The following is a 23,507-nucleotide window of genomic DNA, read 5'->3' as shown; positions in this document are numbered from 1 at the left end:
TAATTCATTAATGAGAAGCTAATTTGGAGTCCCCGAACAAGTTTGGATCAACTAGAAAGTTTTTCCAAAATAACTCGAAATTAAGAAATTAATTTCTATTGAGTTTTGACTTTCTAGAAAAATTCTTGAATTTGTAACGTTTCATAAATTGATTGTGTCACTAATAAAGACTTGTCCTCACTTATGTATGTAAGCATGAATTTCGAACCAAGGAAATTCTTTGTATTGCTTATCTTTATTTTCCTTTCAATTATTCGATTAATTCACATAAGACGATTTTAATATGCTAATGTTTGTGTTCAATCTTTTTCCCACTGGCATTGAAGAGAGTGTGAAAAGATTAAACAGGATGAAGAGAAAACCACTGATAATTTCAGTCGCATCAGCATGGATTGTTATCCTCATAATCATAATCATCTATTGTTGGATCAAGAACAAAAAGAAGAAAGGGTAAGGCCATCATGTTTATAACATTCTTGTGCTTTTTATCTGTATGAGTGGTTACAAGTTTCATAAAATACAACAAGTGGAGGAAGGAGTTATTGAAATCAACCCTGGAAAAAGGCCATTCAGGTGGCCTTCTTCCTTAAAAGAGGGTCCGGAGGCTCTCCTAACTCCGTCAATGATTATAACTACAAAAACAGAGTATACTATTTTCCTCCATGATCATATTGTCCATTTATATTAAAGGCGAAAAAAGAACACAACGAAAAGAAGGAAGTTTGATCCAAAAAACGAGCAAGAGAGCGGAAGTAGCAGTTATCCCGATATGGTATTTTTCGATTTCAGCACCATGGTTACTGCCACGGACAATTTCTCTTCAGCTAACAGAATTGGACAAGGTGGTTTTGGAACCGTTTATAAGGTATAGTCTTCATGTTTTCTCAGAACACTATAATCGATGGCTTATCTGCTTCATGTAACATTACACTTGTAACATAATTGCAGGGTCAACTATCTAATGGACAGGAAATTGCGATAAAAAGAATGTCGAAAAGCTCATAACAAGGAATCAAAGAATTCAAGAATGAGGTCGTGTTGATTGTGAAACTTCAACATAAGAATCTTGTGAAACTCTTAGGCTGCTGCATTGAGAGAAAGGAGCAAATACTAATATATGAATACTTGCCAAACAAAAGTCTCGACTTGTTCCTTTTCGGTAGGTCTTCTCTTGATTCCATCGTCTACTCTGTTTGATGACATTAATGGTTTTGTTTATTTCATTTCATAAGATGGGAGCAGAAGGTGTTTGCTCAATTGGGAAAAACGGTTCGACATCATCATTGGTATTGCCCGTGGAATCTTGTATCTTCATCAAGACTCGAGATTAACAATCATCCACAGGGACTTGAAAACCAGCAATGTTCTATTGGATGCACAAATGAATCCAAAAATATCAGATTTTGGTATGGCTAGGATGTTCCAGAGCGATCAAATCCAAGGTGTGACGAAATGGGTCGTCGGAACATAGTAAGAACAATAATAGCACACTAAACTATATATGTTGCATAGACACTCCTCTTTAGTAGCGAATTTGTATTTCGTGTCCTTGTCCATATCTAATCCATGTCTTCTTATGCAGTGGATACATGCCACCGGAGTATGCAATGTTCGGAAAATTTTCAGTAAAATCTGATGTGTTTAGTTTCGGAATCATATTACTGGAAATTATAAGTGGCAAGAAGAGCAATGGCTTTCATCAGCAAGATGTTTCCTTGAGTTTGGTTGGGCATGTAAGTGGCCTAATACTTGTAATCCATTTATCTATTTAGTGGTTCTGTTTGTCAACAGTAAGGGATATTGACACGTTAGTGGTAAAAATCCAAACTATTTCCCATTTTGTGTTTCTCTACAGTAAGGGAATTGTGGCATTTTGTTTTGTTCATCCGCCAATATAATGGAAAGATTGCACAATTCCAAAACTTATCCGCCAATGTAATTGGCAGATGAAATTTGGAATTGGTGGAGGGTCAAAATGGTCTCTACCAAACTCTTTATTAGCTTCATCTAAACACAAGTTGTGTTGACATACATATATTATGTATATAAAATATAAAATATAAATATAGCAAGAATCTTTAATCTTAGTTTTGGGATTGTGCAATCTGTCTCTATAATTGGCGGACTCACTCATCTGCCTGTTTCATAGGCTTTTTGGACAAAAAAAAAGCCACAATTCAGGAAATATTTTCAAAAGAAATACAAAATCAGAAATTATTTGGATTTTTTACCCCAAATGTGTTGGTATTCCCAGTACTAACAAGTATTTGTTTAGGTATGGGACTTATGGAGTGAAGACAGAGTATTAGAAATTGTCGATTCGTCATTGACTGGATCTTGCAATTTCGATGAAGCTTTGAGATGCATTCAGGTCGGGTTGTTATGTGTACAAGAAGATGCAGCGGAAAGACCAACAATGTTAGAGGTTATTCTAATGTTGAAGAGTGAATCACCTCTACCTTCTCCTAAACAGCCTGCCTTCTGTTTCAAAACATCAGGCAATGATAAATCACCAGGAGGAGAACAAGGAAACTGCTCTGTAAATGAACTCACAATATCTGCTGTCTTATCTCGCTAATTTTGCTCGTTTGGTTCTCCTTTTGGGGTCATATTACTAGAAGTTATAAGTGGTAAGAAGAGTCAAGGGTTTCATCAAGAAGGCCTTTCCCTGAGCTTGATTGGACATGTATGGGAGTTATGGAGTGAAGGCAGAGTACTCGAGATTGTTGATTTTTCGTTGACCGAATCTTGCAATTATGATGAAGCTCTGTGATGCATTTAGGTTGGGTTGTTATGTGTGCAAGAAGATGCAATGGAGAGACGAACTATGCTAGATATTATTCTAATGTTGAAGAGTGAAACACCTCTTCCTTCTCCTAAATATCCTGCTTTCATTTTAAAAAAAGCAACACTAAACCACCAGATCTAGAACAAGAAGCTTGTTCTGCAAATGAACTCACAATCTCCGCTGTCCTATCTCGCTGATTATCATATCAACATTTTCATTGTTTCAAGCTAAAGCTTGCATCTTTATATACAGTCAAGAATTGTATAGAAAAGAGCTCTTCTTTTTTAGCTGGAACAGTAGATCGCGACAATTCTGTTTTTTCTTAACTGGTGCAGAACACAATAAAATATTTGAATTTGTTTTTAATTATGTTTGAAATTAGCTCAACTTAGCAACGTTAGATCCTCCATTGTACTATTAGAAGTAAAATTTGTTTTGATGGATAACGAGTATTTATATACATTATTTCTAATTTTTTTTTTTGCATATAGAAAATTGTGAAAATAAAAAAATCACTATCCACACATTAGCAACAAAATGTTTGACCAGAGAACATTTCAAACCCATTTTATACTCCTGAAAAATAAAGCCACGACTTCTGTTGTAATCATAAACTTAGAAAAAGACAAGTAAAAGCAACTAAATTCAAAGTCAACATTGACTTCTTTCATGGCAAACATAGAATTTTGTTACCTGAACTTGTCCTTTTAAATGCACTTTGGTTTAGTTCAGTCAAACAAGCTCACATTTTTCAATAATCATGGAATTCAGAATACCGATTTCATTTCTTCTAATTCTCCCATTCTCATCTTCTATTTCCACCAACATTTTAACCATGAACCAGACATTTAAAGATGGAGATCTTTTAATCTCTGAAGAGAAGAATTTTGCACTAGGTTTTTTTAGCCCAGGAAGCTCTAAGGACAGATATCTTGGAATTTGGTTCCATAAAGTATCACTGCAAACTGTGGTGTGGGTTGCCAACAGGAACAATCCGGTAACCGACTCTTCGGGGCTTGTCTCAGTTAAGGTATGTCTAGAATCGTATTTAGTTCAGTTTGTTTAATTAGAATAAGAATCGAAACTGTGGGCTTCTAAGTAAATCCTAATAGGAAAATGATTATACTTTTTAGATCTATTTAAGCAAGAATTGTTTGTTTAGTTATTTATAGGGTAAATTACACTCATGGTATATCGACTTTGTCTTATTTTCTTTATGCTCCTGAACTTCAAAACCGGACATAAAAGTCTATGAACTTTGCATTTACTAATAATAGAAGGTTTTCTCAAAAACTAATAATATAAGGTAACCCTCAATTGTTGAGCTGATGGGAATGATATTCTAAACAATTTTAATTCTTGAACTTTTTGGTTTCGAGGTCAGTTTGGTTAAGAGGGAGAATGCTCTGAAAATGGTGATTTGAAAAATAGAAGACGTTTCCATGAGAAATGTGGTTCTAAGAAATTTTATTTCTTGGACTTTTCCATTTTGAGGTAGTCATTGGTCATTTTTGAGTTCGTTTACTTTCACAAGGGACTTTTACCTATGTTGCACGGAAACGGAAACGGATACGGAAACTGAAACGGAAACGATACTGGGAAACGTAATTTCTAAAAAACATAGGAAACGGAAACGTGGGGGAACGTGTAAATATTAAAAATATAGGAGCATATTTATAAATATTAAAAATATAATACATTAAATAAAAACAAGATTGAAGAATAAAATGAAGAAAGTTCAAGCTTAATCAAGATTCAAGAGACAGGGATTATAGGAGAAAGAAATATGGATAAGTTCTTTATAATGAAGGATAAAAGGAAGTAATTATCTCTCAAATAGAAAGTTTCAATTTTCATAATCATAGATTGAATAGGAACTGGAAAATAGAAAGTTTGAAGTTCTAGAATTTTAATCGAAATAGGTAGGGAAAACCGTGAAAAAACTGAGAGACGCGTTCATATTTTTGGTAATTACGGAAACGTGTCCGGAAACGTTTCGTATCAGTTTCCGAGAGTTTCCGTTTTCCACATCTGCCGGAAACGGGGAAACGCTTGTCATGGAGAGTTTCCGTGCATTATAGACTTTTACATTAGTATAGGACCCATAAAGAAAGTAACCCTAAAGTTGAGGGGCCATAAATAATTTTATTTATACTGACAGTTTTAAAGCTTGTTCTTTTGGATATGCATATATGTGTAAATTTCTTATTCTTATGATTACATATCTAATTTTTGTTACGCATATTCCGTTTATTATAACAAACAATCGATCTAATTCTTAACAAGTGGTATCAAAGTTTTTGTTAGGTTTTAACACTCTCCATTAATCAACAGGAGAGAAATCTTGTTCTTTATAGGGACAAAAGTCCAGTCTGGTCAACAAATCTGTCAATGGGGACAAATGATACATTAATGGAGGCTAAGCTTTTGGATTCTGGAAATTTGATTTTAATTGGGAGGGACAGTCGAATACTGTGGCAAAGCTTTGACTATTTAACAAACACAATAATACCAGGAATGAAGCTTGGGCTGAACAAGAAAACAGGTCTAAACAAGTTCTTGTCATCATGGAGATCTTCAAGTGACCCTGCACCTGGAAACTATTCTTACAGGTACAGAAAATAATACAATTTACACATAACTTGATTGTCCCTATTAACCACCCCTCCGTCTTTATCTGCAGAGTGCTGTGTATCTTTTTTTTAGCTTAATACGTTTTAGGCCTCTTTTTCTACTTCAACCTAGGCCAAAACAATGTCGTTTTAGTTTGGGTAGGGGCAAAGAGAAAAATTTGAAGCACAACCATATTTTGTTTTGCATATCTAATCATATAGATAGAACACATATATATCATGACAACATTTTGACACGATAACTCGAAATTGCAACCCCTACTTACAGGGTCAACCCGACCGGCTCACCGCAAATATTTCTCTACAATGGCACAAAACCTTACTGGCGAACCAGACCATGGCCATGGACACGATTTCCAGACGTGCTAGTCCTGGATTTCGTTAACAATGCAGAAGAAATATATAACAACTTCTCTGTCCATGATCCTTCTCTTATCACAAGAGTATTGGTAGATGAAACTGGATTCCTCAAAGTACTAATCTGGAACAAAAATGAGAGTGAGTGGAAGTTGTTCTTCACATTACCAAGGGATCATTGTGACTATTATGGAAGATGTGGTGCTTTTGGAAAGTGCGATTCCCACGTGGTTGATCCATTCGAATGCGTCTGTTTACCTGGCTACGAACCGAAATCGCCTGAGGACTGGTATTTAAGGAATGGGAGAGGTGGATGTGTGAGGAAGCGACGAGATTCTTCCCCAGTTTGTGGGAATGGGGAAGGGTTTGTAAAACTTGAAAGTGTTAAGCTTCCCGATGCATCGAATGCTGTTTGGATTGATATGAGAATGAGTCGGATGGAGTGTGAATTGGAATGCAAGAGAAACTGTTCTTGTTCTGCATATGCAAGCATTGAAAATGATGGCGGAACTAGTTGTTTAGCTTGGTATGGAGATTTGATTGATATAATAACTTACTGGGCTGATTTTAGTAATGATCTTTATGTTCGTGTTGATGCTCTTGAATTAGGTACTATATTTCTTCAATCTTTTTTTTTCCAGTTAGTTATTGTTGTCCTCAATTCATTACTTGAGAAGCTAATTTGGAGTCCCCGGACAAGTTTGGATCAACTAGTAAGTTGTTCCAAAATAACTCGAAATTAAGAAATTAATTTCTATTGAGTTTTGACTTTCTAGAAAAATTCTTGAATTTGTAACGTTTCATAAATTCATTGTGACACTAATAAAGACTTATCCTCACTTATGTATGCAAGCATGAATTTCGAACCAAGGAAATTCTTTGTATTGCTTATCTTTATTTTCCTTTCAATTATTCGATTAATTCACATAAGACGATTTTAATATACTAATGTTTGTGTTCGATCTTTTTCCCACTGGCATTGAAGAGAGTGTGAAAAGATTAAACAGGATGAAGAGAAAACCACTAATAATTTCAGTCGCATCAGCATGGATTGTTATCCTCATAATCATAATCATCTATTGTTGGATTAAGAACAAAAAGAAGAAAGGGTAAGGCCATCATGTTTATAACATTCTTGTTGTTTATCTGTACGAGTGGTTACAAGTTTCATAAAATACAACAAGTGGAGGAAGGAGTTATTGAAATCAACCCTGGAAAAAGGCCGTTCAGGCGGCCTTCTTCCTTAAAAGAGGGTACGGAGGCTCTCCTAACTCCGTCAATGATTATAACTACAAAAACAGAGTATACTATTTTCCTCCATGATCATATTGTCCATTTATATTAAAGGCGAAAAAAGAACACAACGAAGAGAAGGAAGTTCGATCCAAAAAACGAGCAAGAGAGCGGAAGTAGCAGTTATCCCGATATGGTATTTTTCGATTTCAGCACCATGGTTACTGCCACAGACAATTTCTCTTCAGCTAACAGAATTGGACAAGGTGGTTTTGGAACTGTTTATAAGGTATAGTCTTCATGTTTTCTCAGAACAGTATATTCGATGGCTTATCTGCTTCATGTAACATTGCATTTGTAACATAATTGCAGGGTCAACTATCTAATGGACAGGAAATTGCGATAAAAAGAATGTCGAAAAGCTCAAAACAAGGAATCGAAGAATTCAAGAATGAGGTCGTGTTGATTGTGAAACTTCAGCATAAGAATCTTGTGAAACTCTTAGGCTGCTGCATTGAGAGAAAGGAGCAAATGCTAATATATGAATACTTGCCAAACAAAAGTCTCGACTTGTTCCTTTTCGGTAGGTCTTCTCTTGATTGCATTGTCTACTCTGTTTGATGACATTAATGATTTTGTTTATTTCATTTCATAAGATGGGAGCAGAAGGTGTTTGCTCAATTGGGAAAAACGGTTCGACATCATCATTGGTATTGCCCGTGGAATCTTGTATCTTCATCAAGACTCGAGATTAACAATCATCCACAGGGACTTGAAAACCAGCAATGTTCTATTGGATGCACAAATGAATCCAAAAATATCAGATTTTGGTATGGCTAGGATGTTCCAGAGCGATCAAATCCAAGTTGTGACGAAAAGGGTCGTCGGAACATAGTAAGAACAATAATAGCACACTAAAAATCTGATCCATGTCTGCTTATGCAGTGGATACATGCCACCGGAGTATGCTATGTTCATATCTAATCCATGTCCATATCTAATCCTTGTCCATATCTAATCCATGTCTTCTTATGCAGTGGGTACATGCCACCGGAGTATGCAATGTTCGGAAAATTTTCAGTAAAATCTGATGTGTTTAGTTTCGGGATCATATTACTGGAAATTATAAGTGGCAAGAAGAGCAATGGCTTTCATCAGCAAGATGTTTCCTTGAGTTTGGTTGGGCATGTAAGTGGCCTAATACTTGGAATCCATTTATCTATTTACTGGTTTTGTTTGTCAATAGTAAAAATCCAAACTATTTCCCATTTTGTGTTCTGTTGAAAATACTTCCGGAATTGTGGCATTTTGTTTTGTTCAAAACACCTGTTTGATAGGAGGAGTTCATCCGCCAATATAATGGAAAGATTGCACGATTCCAAAAGTCATCCGCCAATGTAATAGGCAGATGAGTTTTGGAATTGGTGGAGGGTCAAAATGTCTCTACCAAACTCTTCATTAGCTTCATCTAAACACAAGTTGTGTTGACATATATATATTATAAGTATAAAATATAAATATAAAAAGAATCTTTAATCTTAGTTTTGGGATTGTGCAATCTGTCTCTATAATTGGCGGATGCACTCATCTGCCTGTTTCTTAGACTTTTTTGGACAAAAAAAAAAGCCACAATTCAGGAAATATTTTCAAAAGAAATACAAAATCAGAAATTATTTGGATTTTTTTTACCACAAATGTGTCGGTATTCCCAGTACTAACAAGTATTTGTTTAGGTATGGGACTTATGGAGTGAAGACAGAGTATTAGAAATTGTCGATTCGTCATTGACTGGATCTTGCAATTTCGATGAAGCTTTGAGATGCATTCAGGTTGGGTTGTTATGTGTACAAGAAGATACAGCGGAAAGACCAACAATGTTAGAGGTTATTCTAATGTTGAAGAGTGAATCACCTCTACCTTCTCCTAAACAGCCTGCCTTCACTTTCAAAACATTAGGCAATGATAAATCACCAGGAGGAGAACAAGGAAACTGCTCTGTAAATGAACTCACAATATCTGCTGTCTTACCTCGCTAATTTTGCTCGTTTGGTTCTCCTTTTGGGGTCATATTACTAGAAGTTATAAATGGTAAGAAGAGTCAAGGGTTTCATCAAGAAGGCCTTCCCCTGAGCTTGATTGGAAATGTACTCGAGATTGTTGATTCTTCGTTGACCGAATCTTGCAATTACATTGAAGCTCTGTGATGCATTCAATGTTGAAGAGTGAAACACCTCTTCCTTCTCCTAAATATCCTGCTTTCATTTTCAAAACAACTTCAAGCAACACTAAATCACCAGATCTAGAACAAGAAGCTTGTTTCGTAAATGAACTCACAATCTCGGCTGTCCTATCTCGCTAATTATCATATCAAAATTTTCATTGTTTCAAGCTAAAGATTGCAGCTTTATATACAATCAAGAATTGTATCGAAAAGAACTCCATTTTTTGCCAGAACTGTAGATCAAGACAATTCTGTTTTTTCTTAATTGGCGAGGATGCGGATCGAATTACATATCCTATTCCCAATGGCGGTGCTGCACACAAATACTCGGAGCCACAATAAAGTAAGTATGTTAAAAATTACAGATTGTTTTTTAGGACTAAGCATCAGTGAGCATAATTGTTACAAATTTCATCACTGATATCAAATCTGTTCATGATTCTGAATAAACTGACATTGCCGACGAGAATTATGTATTTAGCGACATGATATCATGACCCCTATTCCTCTGCCGTTTCCTATCCCTGCCTCGCCTTGTGGGCATCTGTAATTATTAAATTGATCAGAATATATATATATAGAAGCATTTGCATAAAATTGGTAAATAAGTTTGATTTATGGTACCTGATTGAATATAATTTGGCTTTTCTTGTATAGAACACAACTCAATTTTATGTTGTTTTTTTTTCAGTCACAAATCTCGTTATTTTATTCTATTTGTATGTTATGTTATCATGAATCAATAAGACATTAAAGATATGTGCACACATGACATTGTGGGTGTCATATTATCCGAATTCTTATCACTTGATCTAAAAATATTGGACAATTTTTTTTTATATAAAAATCTAAATAATTTTATGTCGAGCTTAAAAATATTTCATCCCTAAACCTATTTAAAAATAATAATAATAATAAAAATGTAAAACTCTTCCTTTTTGAAACAGCGGATATACAACTGGTGCAAAACACTAAAATATTTGGATTTTTTTTTTTTTAATTCTGTTTGAAATTAGTTCAACTTGTCAACGTTAGACCCTGAATTGTACTATAGTTATAATATTAGAAGTAAAATTGGTTTTATGGATAACGATATGAGTATTTATATACATTATTTCTAATTTTTTACATATAGAAAATTCTGAAAATTAAAAAATCACTATAACATTAGCAATAAAATGTTTGACCAGGGAAAAGTTCAAACCATTTTTATACTGAAAAAGACAAAAACTATAGTTTTTGTATTCTAAATATTGAAAATTTTGCCAAGTAAAAACAACTTTATTCAAAGTCAACATTGACTTCCTTCATGGCAAACTAGTTCTTAAATGCACTTTGGTTTTGTTTATTCAAAACAAGCTCACATTTTTCAGTAATCATGGAATTCAGAATACTGATTTCATTTCTTCTAATTCTCCCATTCTCATCTGCTATTTCCACCAACATTTTAACCATGAACCAGACATTTAAAGATGGAGATCTTTTAATCTCCGAAGGGAAGAATTTTGCTCTAGGATTTTTTAGCCCAGGAAGCTCTAAGTACAGATATCTTGGAATTTGGTTCCATAAAGTATCGCTGCAAACTGTGGTGTGGGTTGCCAACAGGAACAATCCGGTAACCGGCTCTTCGGGACTTCTCTCAGTTAAGGTATGTCTACAATCGTATATAGTTCAGTTTTTTTAATTAGAATAAGAATCGAAACTGTGCGCTTTTAAGTAAATCCTAATAGGAAAATGATTATACTTTTAGATCTATTTAAGGAAGAATATTGTATGTTTAGTTATTCATAGGATAAATTACACTCATGGTATATGGGCTTTGTCTTATTTTCTTTATGCTCCTGAACTTCAAATCGGACATTTAAGTCCATGAACTTTGTCATTTACTAATAATAGAAGGTTTTCTCAATAAACTAATAATACAAGGTAACCTTCGGTCATTGAGCTGATGGAAATGTTATTCTAAACAATTTTAATTCTTCAACTTTTTGGTTTTGAGGTGAATAGGGTGTTATTTGGTTAAGAGAGAAAATTCTATGAAAAATGGTGATTTTGAGGTCCTTTATTTCACAAGGGACTTTTATATTAGTAAATGACAAAGTTCAAAGGTCATAAAGAAAGTATCCACCAAAGTTGAGGGGTCATGAGTGTAATTTACCCCTTCTTTATGCTGAGAGTTTTAGAGTTTGTGCTCTTGGGATATGCATATGCCTCTGGTTTGAGGTCTTATAGGATTTGAGAGTTAGAGATTTGGACAATGAATATCATTGACTTACTGTTGTACCAAATTTTCGATCATGTGCTTCTCCTTGCCGAAACACGTAAATTTCTTATTCTTATGATTACATGTCTAATTTTTGTTACGCATATTAAGTTTGTTATAATCAACAATCGATCTAATTCTTAACACTCTCCATTGATCAACAGGAGGGAAATCTTGTTCTTTATAGCAACAAAAATCCAGTTTGGTCAACAAATCTGTCAATGGTCACAAATGATACATTAATGGAGGCAAAGCTTTTGGATTCTGGAAATTTGATTTTAATTGGGAGGAACAATCGAATACTGTGGCAAAGCTTTGACTATTTAACAAACACATTGATACCAGGAATGAAGCTTGGTCTGAACAGAAAAACAGGTTTGAACAAGTTCTTGTCATCATGGAGATCTGCAAGTGACCCTGCACCTGGAAACTATTCTTACAGGTACGGATAACAATTTCTGACATGATAACACGATTATCATATAGGGACAGAGTTCAAATTTTCCCGTAATGTTTTTGAGGAAGTGTACCCTTAATGGGAGAAATAGTAAAACTTTGTCATTAATTTTTGCAACTTGAAACAATTTTGAGCCCATAAAACGGCACAAAGAGCAATTTTAGGCCTAGGTCAAAGAACTCATGAAAAAAACTCTTTCCTGGATTTAGAGATGGAAGCAGAGCCATACAGGGATGTAGGTGCCCTCCTGGCCGTCAGGAACCATCCCTCCATCTTCATCTGCAGAGTGCTGTGTATCTTTTTTTTTTAGGTTAATACATCTGTTGCCCTGTACTTGACTGAAAATTTCAACCGTGCCCTTGAACTTTCATAAGTTTCAAATGACCCCTATTCTTGTCAAATAGCATCCAATTGGACAAGAATAGCGGTGATTTGGAACTTTTAAAAGTTCAGAGAACAATTGAAGTTTTGGGCGAGGTACAAGAGATAATAAATGTATTAGGCCTTGTTAGAGTGTGTGTTGTGACAATCCATGCTATTACAGTTGTACCTTATTAGCCGAAGTGTATATATATGTGTATTTCTTATCAGGTCTATATATCAATGTAGGCTCTTCTCTACATGGTATCCCATGTATTCCCAGTGTATTACATGGTTTGTTACATGGTATCAGAGCCTAAGGTCTAAGCTTTCTGAATTTTTTTTCTGGGTAATCCCAAGGTTGTGTTTCTCTCAAGATTTCAATATTTCTAGGTAGTATTTCCCAGGGTTCCATTTATGTCAAGAGCTTGGGTCTCCTGAATACTCACTGTTGGGACGTCATTTTATCTCACCACCCCTCTAGTTCATCCTCTCCGCCTCCGATCGGCGTTTCCTCACTTTCCTGCCACCCTGTATCGTCGTCACTGTAAGAAAAGTCCTCCCCTGACTCTGCTTTTTACTCTTCCAGGATACAAGATTGCCTCCTACAAATACACAATAACCCGTAGTAGAACGTCTATCTGTAAGGTCTCTTGCATAATCCGCATCTATAAAACCTTGTATAGTGTGATGACCATGATGTTGATACAATATACCATGCCTCGGAGTCCCTTTTAGGTATCTCAAGCTATGACTGACAACATCCCAATGTGAAATTCTAGGAGAGGACATGAATTGGCTTACAACACTCACTGCCAAAGAAATATCAGGACGAGTGATTGTAAGATAGCTCAATTTTCCAACGTTTCATCTATATTTTTCAGCATTTGGAAGTAAATCTCCATTGTCAGTCTTTAACTTCCCATTTGGTATCATAGGTGCATCACAAGTCTTTGCCTCAATCAATCCAGCATCATTTAATACGTCTAGGCAGTATTTTCTCTGAGTGAGACAAATCCCTTTACGGCTCCGAAAAACTTCAATCCCTAAGAATTATTTCAATTATCCTAGATCCTTTGTCTGAAAACAAGTACTAAGGAAATCTTTCAGTTTCCTAATACCAGTCTCATCATTCGCACAAATTACAATATCAACATACACAACCAGTAAAATGCACCTAGTACTCGATGATGAGTAGAAAACAGAATGATCATAGGCACTTCGACAAAGACTAAATTCTTGTACGACAGCACTGAATCGCCCAAACCAGGCACGGGGAGATTGCTTCAAGCCATACAAGGACCTACGTAGCTTGCAAACTTTCTCGGACTCCCCCTGAGCAACAAAATGAGGTTGCTCCATATAGAACTTCCTCGCGTAAATCACCATTCAAAAAGGAGAGCTTGGCAACAGAGGAAAATGTCTCTAAATAGTCAATGCCATAAGTTTGAGCATAACCTTTTGCAACTAAGCGAGCTTTCAGTCGAGCAACAGAACCATCCGGGTTGAATTTGACATCGAACATCCATTTGCAACCAATAACACGCTTCTGAGATGGAAGAGACACAAGTTCACCAATATGATTTTGTTCAAGGGTATACATTTCTTCTTGCATTGCTTTTAACCATCCATGATGATTCAGTGCTTCAGAGAGGGAGGAAGGAACATCAACAGAATCTAAGGAAGCTACAAATGACTTGGAGGGAGGTGACAACGCATCATAACGTACAAATGAAGAAATTGGGTAAGTGCATTGGCGGGTACCTTTTCGAAGGGCAATAAGAAGGTCAAGGCTTGGATCTGAAGATGTGGAAGGATCTGGAGACGAAACAGGAGGGGGAACACTGGTAACTGGAGCACTAAGAGTTGCAGCACTTGAGGGACGTAGACGCTGAGAATAAACTTGACGGACAATCGGGCGGGAAGGAATAGAAACCACCTGCTCACTTACAGTATAAACAAGATAATCATCATCAAAAGGACTCGATGTAGTAACAGAAGTAGTTGATTCAAGACCATAGAAAGAAGTGTTTTAAAAAAAGGTGACATCAGCAGACACTAAATAACGATCCAAAGAAGGAGGCAACACTTGCTCTGATCAACATCTCATCATATTCCGATGACCATCTGACCAGCATGTGGGTCCCACGCGCCGGCAAGTTCCTCCACCATTCTGCCTCCGTTCAGTGATTTTGGTGTCGTCCTATTTCTAGCAATCATGTCTAGTCATTGTAACTTGGTTTGAAGTTTAGATTTTCTTTGCGTATGTTAGCAGTGATTTTGTTATATGTGCATTCTGTTTTTGAGTTGTATTGTTTTACCTATCTCTGCAACAAGCTGGTTGCTCCATGCTCCAGTTTGAGGGGGGAGTGTTAGAGTGTGTGTTGTGACAGCCTGTCATAGCATGAAGTATAGTCAAATCCATGCTATTACAGATGTACCTTATCAACTGAAGTGTATATATATGTGTATTGCTTATCAGATCTATATATCAATGTAGGCTCTTCTCTACATGGTATCCCATGTATTCTTAGTGTATTACATGGTTTGTTACATGTTTTTTTTTTTTTCCACTTCAACCTAGGCCAAAATGTTGACATATAAGTTGTTAGTTAGTGCTAGAAGTCTTGCTTGGTTCCTTTTCCTATTTAGTCTCTTGTATAGCTATCCTACCACATATAGGAATTTGTTCTGTATAACACTTCTACTTCACATAGGATTCTGTAATGTGTATAAATATTCTTCAAAGGTTAATAGAACATTTATTCTACCTAATTATTTTCTACTTGGTATCAGAGCAAGGTTCAACCTAGCCGCACTATTCTTTTTTTTTCAAAACCCTAGCCGCATAACCTACTCTACTCTGGCATAACCTAGCCGCATATCAGAGAAAGGTTTAACCTAGCCGCATAACCCTATTCCTTTTTCTTTCAAAACCCTAGCCTCATAACCTACTCTACTCTGGCATAACCTAGCCGCATATCAGAGAAAGGTTTAACCTAATTATTTTCCTCTTTCCTTTTCAAAACCCTAGCCGCACCATCCAATATGCCTCCTAAAACTGATAGTGAAAATTCTACCAGCAAGAAATTCTCCTCTGTCACCATTCAAGATATTCCTTCATCCATTTATGTAAAATTGGATGGCTCTAATTATCGGGTTTGGTCAAAAATTTTGGAGATGCACATCGCTGGAAGAAAAAAAATGGGATACATCAATGGGAAAGTCGCTGTACCAGCCACCGATAGTGTTGAACATGATGAATGGGAGGCTGAAAACGCATTAGTTAAGTCATGGCTCATTAATTCAATGAGCGACAATCTGATGTCACACTTTGTCCAGTTTGGGACAGCCAAGGAAGTGTGGGATGCAATCAAAAGGACTATTTGGATGTGTCTGATTCTTCTCAAACCTATGAACTGATGAGGAAATCCTTTCAATTGAACCAAAATGGAAAATCTCTTACTGAATACTACAACGAACTGAACTCAATCTTCATGGAACTCGATTATCGAAGGCCAATTGAGATGACCTGCACTGCTGATATAGAAAAGCAAAGGAAGCGTATTGCTGAAGATAGAGTCTACATCTTCCTTGCAGGACTAGATCACAACCTAGACCAAGTCAGTAGCAGAATATTGGCTACTTCTCCTTTGCCGAGTGTTGAAGAAGCTTATTCTATGGTTCGTCGTGAAGTACAACGACAACTTACTATGGGGGCAGAAATCCATTTTGAAGGTTCTGCTTTAGCTGCTCATAAATATACACCTAAACCAGAATCCTCAAATGCTCAAGAACGTTTTTGCACTTATTGTCACAAGAGCAACCATACTGAAGACGTTTGTTGGAAGAAGCATGGTTATCCAGAATGGTACAAACTCAAACAAGTTGAGAGAAAGAATAGGAAGACTGCACAGAATGTCGTTACAAGCAACTCGTTGCCTTCCGTTTTGCTGCCTTCCGCCTCTCATGTTTCTAGGATGTCACCTCAAGAAGGTAATTCTTGTATGTCTTGTGTTTTAGCCACCTCAAATGATTGGGTTATTGATTTAGGGGCGTTTGATCACATGACTAATAACTCTTGTATCCTTAGCTCTCTAACACCTCCACCTGTTAAGTCTGTCCAGGTTGCTAATGGAAGTGTCATGCCAATTACAAAGGCTGGGACAGTTTCTCTTTCTCCAAATCTTTCTATGTCAACCGTATTATTTGCTCCAGATCTCTCAAATAACCTTCTTTCTATTAGTAAGATTACAAAGACTCTTAATTGTTCTGTAATTTTTACCTCTACGCATTGTGTATTTCAGGACAATCTTACGAAGATGACGATTGGCATTGGTAAGGAGAGAGGAGGAATCTACTACCTAGAGGGTAATAAAATGGAGATGTCTGCTGGTACCCATAGTCTTCATGTGGAAAGTGGGAATTCTGATAGAGAGAAAATTGTACTCTGGCATTATCGTTTAGGCCATTCATCCTTTTCATATTTGAACACTTGTTCCCTCATTTATTTAAGAATGTTTCAGTTGCAAGTTTGCGATGTGAACAATGCATTTATGCCAAAAATCATCGCGTTCCTTTTAAAGTCAGCTCTAATAAAAGTACTGCACCTTTTTCATATGTTCATACAGATGTTTGGGGGCCTTTTTCTACTACATCTGCTTTGGGTTACAAATATTTTGTCTCTTTTATTGATGATTGCACTAGAGTAACGTGGGTATATTTGATGAAATCTAAGAATGATGTTATACAGTTTATTCCTCAATTTTATAAAATGATTCTTACTCAATTTGTTGTCCAAATCAAAGTGTTTCATTCTGATAATGGTCGTGAGTTTGTGAATCAATCTCTTCTTGCTTTCATGACACAGCATGGCATACTTCACCAAACCACATGTCCTTACACACCACAACAAAATGGTATAGCAGAACGTAAGAATAGACATATTCTTAAAATAGCAAGAGCCTTATGTTTCACTATGCATGTTCCAAAAACCTTTTGGGCTGATGCTGTCATGACTGCTGTTTTCCTTCTTAATCGCATGCCTTCTCGTCGTCTTGACTTCCAAACTCCTTTGAGGATGCTCTCTAGATTTCACTCTATACCAGCTTGTTTAAATATTTGTCCTAAAATCTTTGGTTGTGTCTGTTATGTTCATGTTCACTCCACACATCGTGATAAACTTGATCCACGGGCACTCAAATGTGTTTTTTTAGGCTATTCCAACACTCAAAAGGGATATAAATGCTTTCATCCACCTACAAACAAATACTACGTTTCCATGGATGTGGAGTTTAGTGAAAAAGAGTCATACTTTTCTAGGGATGTGTCACTTATTCCTCTTCAGGGGGAGATTAATAGTAAGGAAGAGGAACAGTTATGGTTAGCAGAAAAGAGGTTTTGGCAGTATGATGAACAAAATGGTGATGACAAGGTGACTGAATCTGAGGGAGAGAGATCAGCTAGGCTATTTCAACAAAAGTATTCTCGTAGAAATGGGACAGATCCAACAGAAAAGAATACTTTTGTTCCATTTCTACGATATACTTTTGGGATGACTCTTCAAAGATAAAAAAATCCTAAAAACTTTTTCTAGTGTTCCGATAGAGTGAAAATTAATTTTATTTGTGTCATGTGTCATTTTTGTATTGGTTACTGTCGTTAATTTTCCAACAGAGTTAATTTTTCTTTCAATATGGGTTGGATTTTATCTAATTTGATAGGTTAGGGGCCAAATATGACCAAATAATAGGTCAGGGGCCAAATGCATAAATTTTGGATATGTCAGTTCCCTGAAAACCAAAACTCTTGTTTGGATCAATCTGTTGTTCCGATTCCTTCTTCTAATAATGATCAGGTTAAAAGATATCCTACTCGTGAGCGAAAAGAACCAGATAGGTTAGGTTTGGGTTCTTTAACTCTTCTAATATTGCCTATCCAATATCCAACTTTGTATCATATCATCGCCTATCTCAAGCAAATCTAACCTTTGCTCTCCAGTTATCTTCGGATTCAATACCTAATAATTTTCAGGAAGCCTTAGCTGACCCAAAATGGAAGGCAGCGATGGAAGAAGAGATGACAGCTCTTCAAAAAAATGCTACTTGGGAGATGTCGAATCTTCCTGAAGAAAAACAGACTGTGGGATGTAAGTGGGTATTTACAGTGAAATACAGATTAGATGGAACAGTAGAAAGGTACAAGGCCAGGTTAGTTGCCAAAGGTTATACACAAACCTATGGCATCGATTACCAAGAGACTTTTGCTCCAGTGGCAAAAATGAATACTGTTCGAGTTGTACTATGACTTGCAGCCAATTTAGATTGGTCATTGAGGCAATTTGATGTAAAAAATGCCTTTCTCCATGGTGACTTAATTGAGGAAGTTTATATGGATCCTCCCCCAGGATTTGATTTAGAAGATGGAAAGGTGTGTAGGTTGAGGAAGGCATTGTATGGGCTGAAACAATCACCTAGAGCATGGTTTGGGAGATTAAGTTACGCCATGAAGAAGTATGGATTCAAACAAGCTCTTGGCGATCATACTTTGTTTTTTAGAAGAGACCGTGAGAATATTACCATACTTCTTGTCTATGTTGATGACATGATTGTTACAGGTAATAATGATAATGAAATCGAGAAGCTTCGGAATTACTTGGCTAAGGAGTTCGATATGAAGGATCTCGGAGCTCTAAAATACTTCTTAGGTATAGAAGTATTTCGTTCAAAGCAAGGAGTGTTCCTCTGTCAACGGAAGTATGTTTTGGATCTTTTGGCTGAAACCGGATATTCTGCATGCAAGCCAATAGATACTCCTATTGAAGTTAATCATGGGTTGTCCATCTATCCAAATCAAGTTCCAACCAACAAAGAAAGGTACCAGAGAATTGTGGGAAAATTGATTTATTTGACTCACACTAGACCTGATTTGACATATGCAGTTGGCGTTGTGAGCCAGTTTATGCATAATCCGAGCGAGTGTCACATGAATGCAGTAAATCGGATTTTGGCCTATCTCAAGTCTTCTCCAGGAAAAGGTGTCATGTTCACTAAGAATGATCATCTAGATATTGTGGCATATACAGATTCTGTTTTTGCCAGAGACAAAACAGACAGAAAATCTACTTCAGACTACTTATCATTTGTGGGAGGAAACTTGGTAACTTGGAGAAGCAAGAAACAAAATGTTGTAGCATTATCAAGTGCTGAAGCAGAGTATCGTGCAATGCATCATGGAGCAACCGAACTCACTTGGTTGAAGATTCTCTTACAAGAACTTGGGTATGGACCAAAAAAACCTATGGTTTTGTTCTGCGACAATATGGCAACCATTGAGATTGCAAACAATCCAATTCAACATGACAGAACTAAACATGTAGAACTTGACAGGAACTACATTAAAGACAATTTGGATTCTGGTGAGATTGAAATTCCACACAGGAAAAGTTCAGACCAGCTAGCAGATATAATGACTCACGCCGTCTCAAATGGTCAGTTCTATGAAACATTATCCAAGTTGGGCATGTGTAATATCTATGCACCAACTTGAGGGGGAGTGTTGACATATAAGTTGTTAGTTAGTGCTGGAAGTCTTGCTTGGTTCCTTTTCCTATTTAGTCTCTTGTATAGCTATCCTACCACATATAGGAATCTGTTCTATATAACACTTCTACTTCACATAGGATTCTGTAATGTGTATAAATATTCTTCAAAGGTTAATAGAACATTTATTCCGCCTAATTATTTTCTACTCAAAACAATGTGGTTTTAGTTTGGGTAGGGGCAAAAAGAAAAATTGAAGCACAACCATATCTTTTTTTGCATATATAATCATATAGATAGAACACAAATATATCATGACATCATTTTGATACCATAACTCGAAATTGCAACTACTTACAGGGTCAACCCGACCGGCTCACCACAAATATTTCTCCACAATGGCACAAAACCTTATTGGCGAACCAGACCATGGCCATGGATACCATTTCCAGACGTGTTCTTCATGGATTTCGTTAACAATGCAGAAGAAATATACAACAACTTCTCTGTCCATGATCCTTCTCTTATCACAAGAGTATTGCTAGACGAAACTGGATTCCTCAAAGCACTAATATGGAACAGAAATAAGAGCGAGTGGAAGTTGTTCTTCACATTTCCAAGGGATCATTGTGACTACCATGGAAGATGTGGTGCTTATGGAAAGTGCGATTCGAACGTGGTTGATCCATTCAAATGCGTCTGTTTACCTGGCTACGAATCGAAATCGCCACATGACTGGTATGTAAGGGATGGGAGAGCTGGATGTGTGAGGAAGCGACGAGATTCTTCATCCATTTGTGGGAATGGAGAGGGATTTATAAAACTTGAAAGTGTTAAGCTTCCTGATGCATCAGTTGCTGTTTGGATTGACATGAGAATGAGTCAGATGGAGTGTGAATTGGAATGCAAGAGAAACTGTTCTTGTTCTGCATATTCTAGCATTGAAAATGATGGAGGAACTGCTTGTTTAGCTTGGTATGGAGATTTGATTGATATAATAACTTACAGGCCTGATTTTGGTAATGATCTTTATGTTCGTGTTGATGCTCTTGAATTAGGTACTATTCTTCAATCTTTTTCTTTCATTTATTTTGTTTTTTGGTTAGTTATTGTTGTCGTTAATTCATTGTTCGAGAAGCTAATTTGGATTTCCCGAATCAGTTTGAATCAAATAGAAAGTTGTTTCAAAATAACTGGAAATTAAGAAATTAATTTCTATTGCGTTTTGAATTTGTAATGTTTCAGAAATTGATTGTGTCGCTAATATAGACTTGTCCTTTCTTATATATGTAAGCATGAATTTGGAACCTCGAAATTCTTTGTATTGCTTATTTTTTATTTTCTTTCGAATTAATTAACATAAGACAATTTCAATCTATTAACGTTTATGCACGATTCTTTTTCCCACTGGCATTGAAGAGAGCGTGAAAAGATCAAACAAGATAAAGAGAAAACCGCTGTTAATTTCGGTCGCATCAGCATGGATTGTTATAATCATAATCATCTATTGTTGGATCAAGAACAAAAAGAAGAAAGGGTAAGGCCATTATTTTCATAACATTCTTCTTGTTTTTATATCTTATGGAATGGTTACAAGTTTCATAAATTACATTTAGTGGCGGAGGAAGGAGTTACATAGGACCCCCGGCTACTGAAATCGACCCTGGAAAAGGGCCATTCAGGCGGCCTTCTTCCTGAAAAGAGGGTCCGGAGGCTCTCCTAACTCCGTCACTAATTATAACTACAACACCATATTATACTATTTTACTCCATGATCATACATTGCCCCGTTATGTTAAAGGAGAAAAAAGAACACAAGGAAAAGAAGGATGTTCAATCCGAAAAACGAGCAAGAGAGCGGAAGTAGCAGTTATTCCGATATGGTATTTTTCGATTTCAGCACCATGGTTACTGCCACGGACAATTTCTCTTCAGCTAACAGAATTGGACAAGGTGGTTTCGGAACTGTTTATAAGGTATAGTCTTCCTGTTTTCTCAGAACAGTATAATCCATGGCTTATCTGCTTCATGTAACATTACTTTTGTAACATAATTGCAGGGTCAACTATCTAATGGACAGGAAATTGCGATAAAAAGAATGTCGAAAAGCTCAAAACAAGGAATCAAAGAATTCAAGAATGAGGTCGTGTTGATTGTGAAACTTCAGCATAAGAATCTTGTGAAACTCTTAGGCTGTTGCATTGAGAGAAAGGAGCAAATACTAATATATGAATACTTGCCAAACAAAAGTCTCGACTTGTTCCTTTTCGGTAGGTCTTCTCTTGATTGAATTCTCTATTCCATTTGATGACATTAATGGTTTTGTTCATTTCATTTCATAAGATGAGAGCAAAAGGTGTTTGCTTGATTGGAAAAAACGGTTTGACATCATCATTGGTATTGCCCGTGGAATCTTGTATCTTCATCAAGACTCGAGATTAACAATCATCCACAGGGACTTGAAAACCAGCAATGTTCTATTGGATGCACAATTGAATCCAAAAATATCAGACTTTGGTATGGCTAGGATGTTCCAGAGCGATCAAATCCAAGTTGTGACGAAAAGGGTCGTCGGAACATAGTAAGAACAATAATAGTGCAGACCTCACTAGCACACTAAACTATATATGTTGCATAGACACTCCTCTTTAGTAGCGAATTTCTGTCTCGTGTTCCTGTCCATATGTAATCAATTTCTTCTTATGCAGTGGATACATGCCGCCGGAGTACGCAATGTTCGGAAAATTTTCAGTAAAATCTGATGTGTTTAGTTTCGGGATCATATTACTGGAAATTATAAGTGGCAAGAGGAGCAATGGCTTTCATCAGCAAGATGTTTCCTTGAGCTTGGTTGGGTTTGTAAGTGGCCTAATACTTGGAATCCATTTATCTATTTATTGGTTTTGTTGGTCAATACTAAGCGATATTGACGCGGTAGTGGTAAAAATCCAAACTATTTCCCATTTTGTGGTTTTTTGAAAATATTTCCGGACTTGTGGCATTTTTTTTTTGTCCAAAACACCTGTTTGATATGAGGAGTTCATCCGCGGATATAATGGATTTTTACCACAAATGTGCCCGTGTCCCCAATACCCCAATACTAACAAGTATTTGTTTAGGTATGGGAGTTATGGAGTGAAGGCAGAGTATTACAGATTGTTGATTCGTTGTTGATCGAATCTTGCAATTTCGATGAAGCTTTGAGATGCATTCAGGTCGGGTTGTTATGTGTACAAGAAGATGCAGTGGAAAGACCAACGATGTTAGAGGTTATTCTAATGTTGAAGAGCGAAACACCTCTACCTTCTCCTAAGCAGCCTGCTTTTAGTTTCAGAACATCAGGCAATGATAAATCACCAGGAGGAGAAGAAGGAAACTCCGTAAATGAACTCACAATATCTGCTGTCTTAACTCGCTAGTTGTGCTCGTTTGGTTCCCCTTTTTGTTTTTTTTACTCCAGATAGTGTAGTAGAAGTGCTTGGTTAAGATTGTGAAATAGTTGTTGATATCTATTTCAGAAGGAAAATCGGCTAATTTTTATCAGCCTACAACAATAGTAAATAGTAAACAATTAATAGCGACAACAAACAATAGATGTGAACAGTTCAATCAAACAAGTCTTTTATGTTTAGTTTGTATAATTTTCATATTCTC

General features: G+C 36.4%; 1 pseudogene; it reads left to right on the top strand.

The window, feature by feature from the left end:
- Positions 1-1,002: 1,002 nt before the first annotated feature.
- Positions 1,003-23,494, top strand: LOC136232655 (uncharacterized; annotated as a pseudogene).
- The last annotated feature ends 13 nt before the right edge of the window (positions 23,495-23,507 follow it).

Source organism: Euphorbia lathyris, chromosome 6, assembly GCF_963576675.1.
Source record: "Euphorbia lathyris chromosome 6, ddEupLath1.1, whole genome shotgun sequence".
NCBI classification, from domain to species: Eukaryota; Viridiplantae; Streptophyta; class Magnoliopsida; order Malpighiales; family Euphorbiaceae; genus Euphorbia; species Euphorbia lathyris.
Note: the sequence above shows the minus strand (reverse complement) of the source record. Positions and strands in the feature narration are given on the sequence as shown.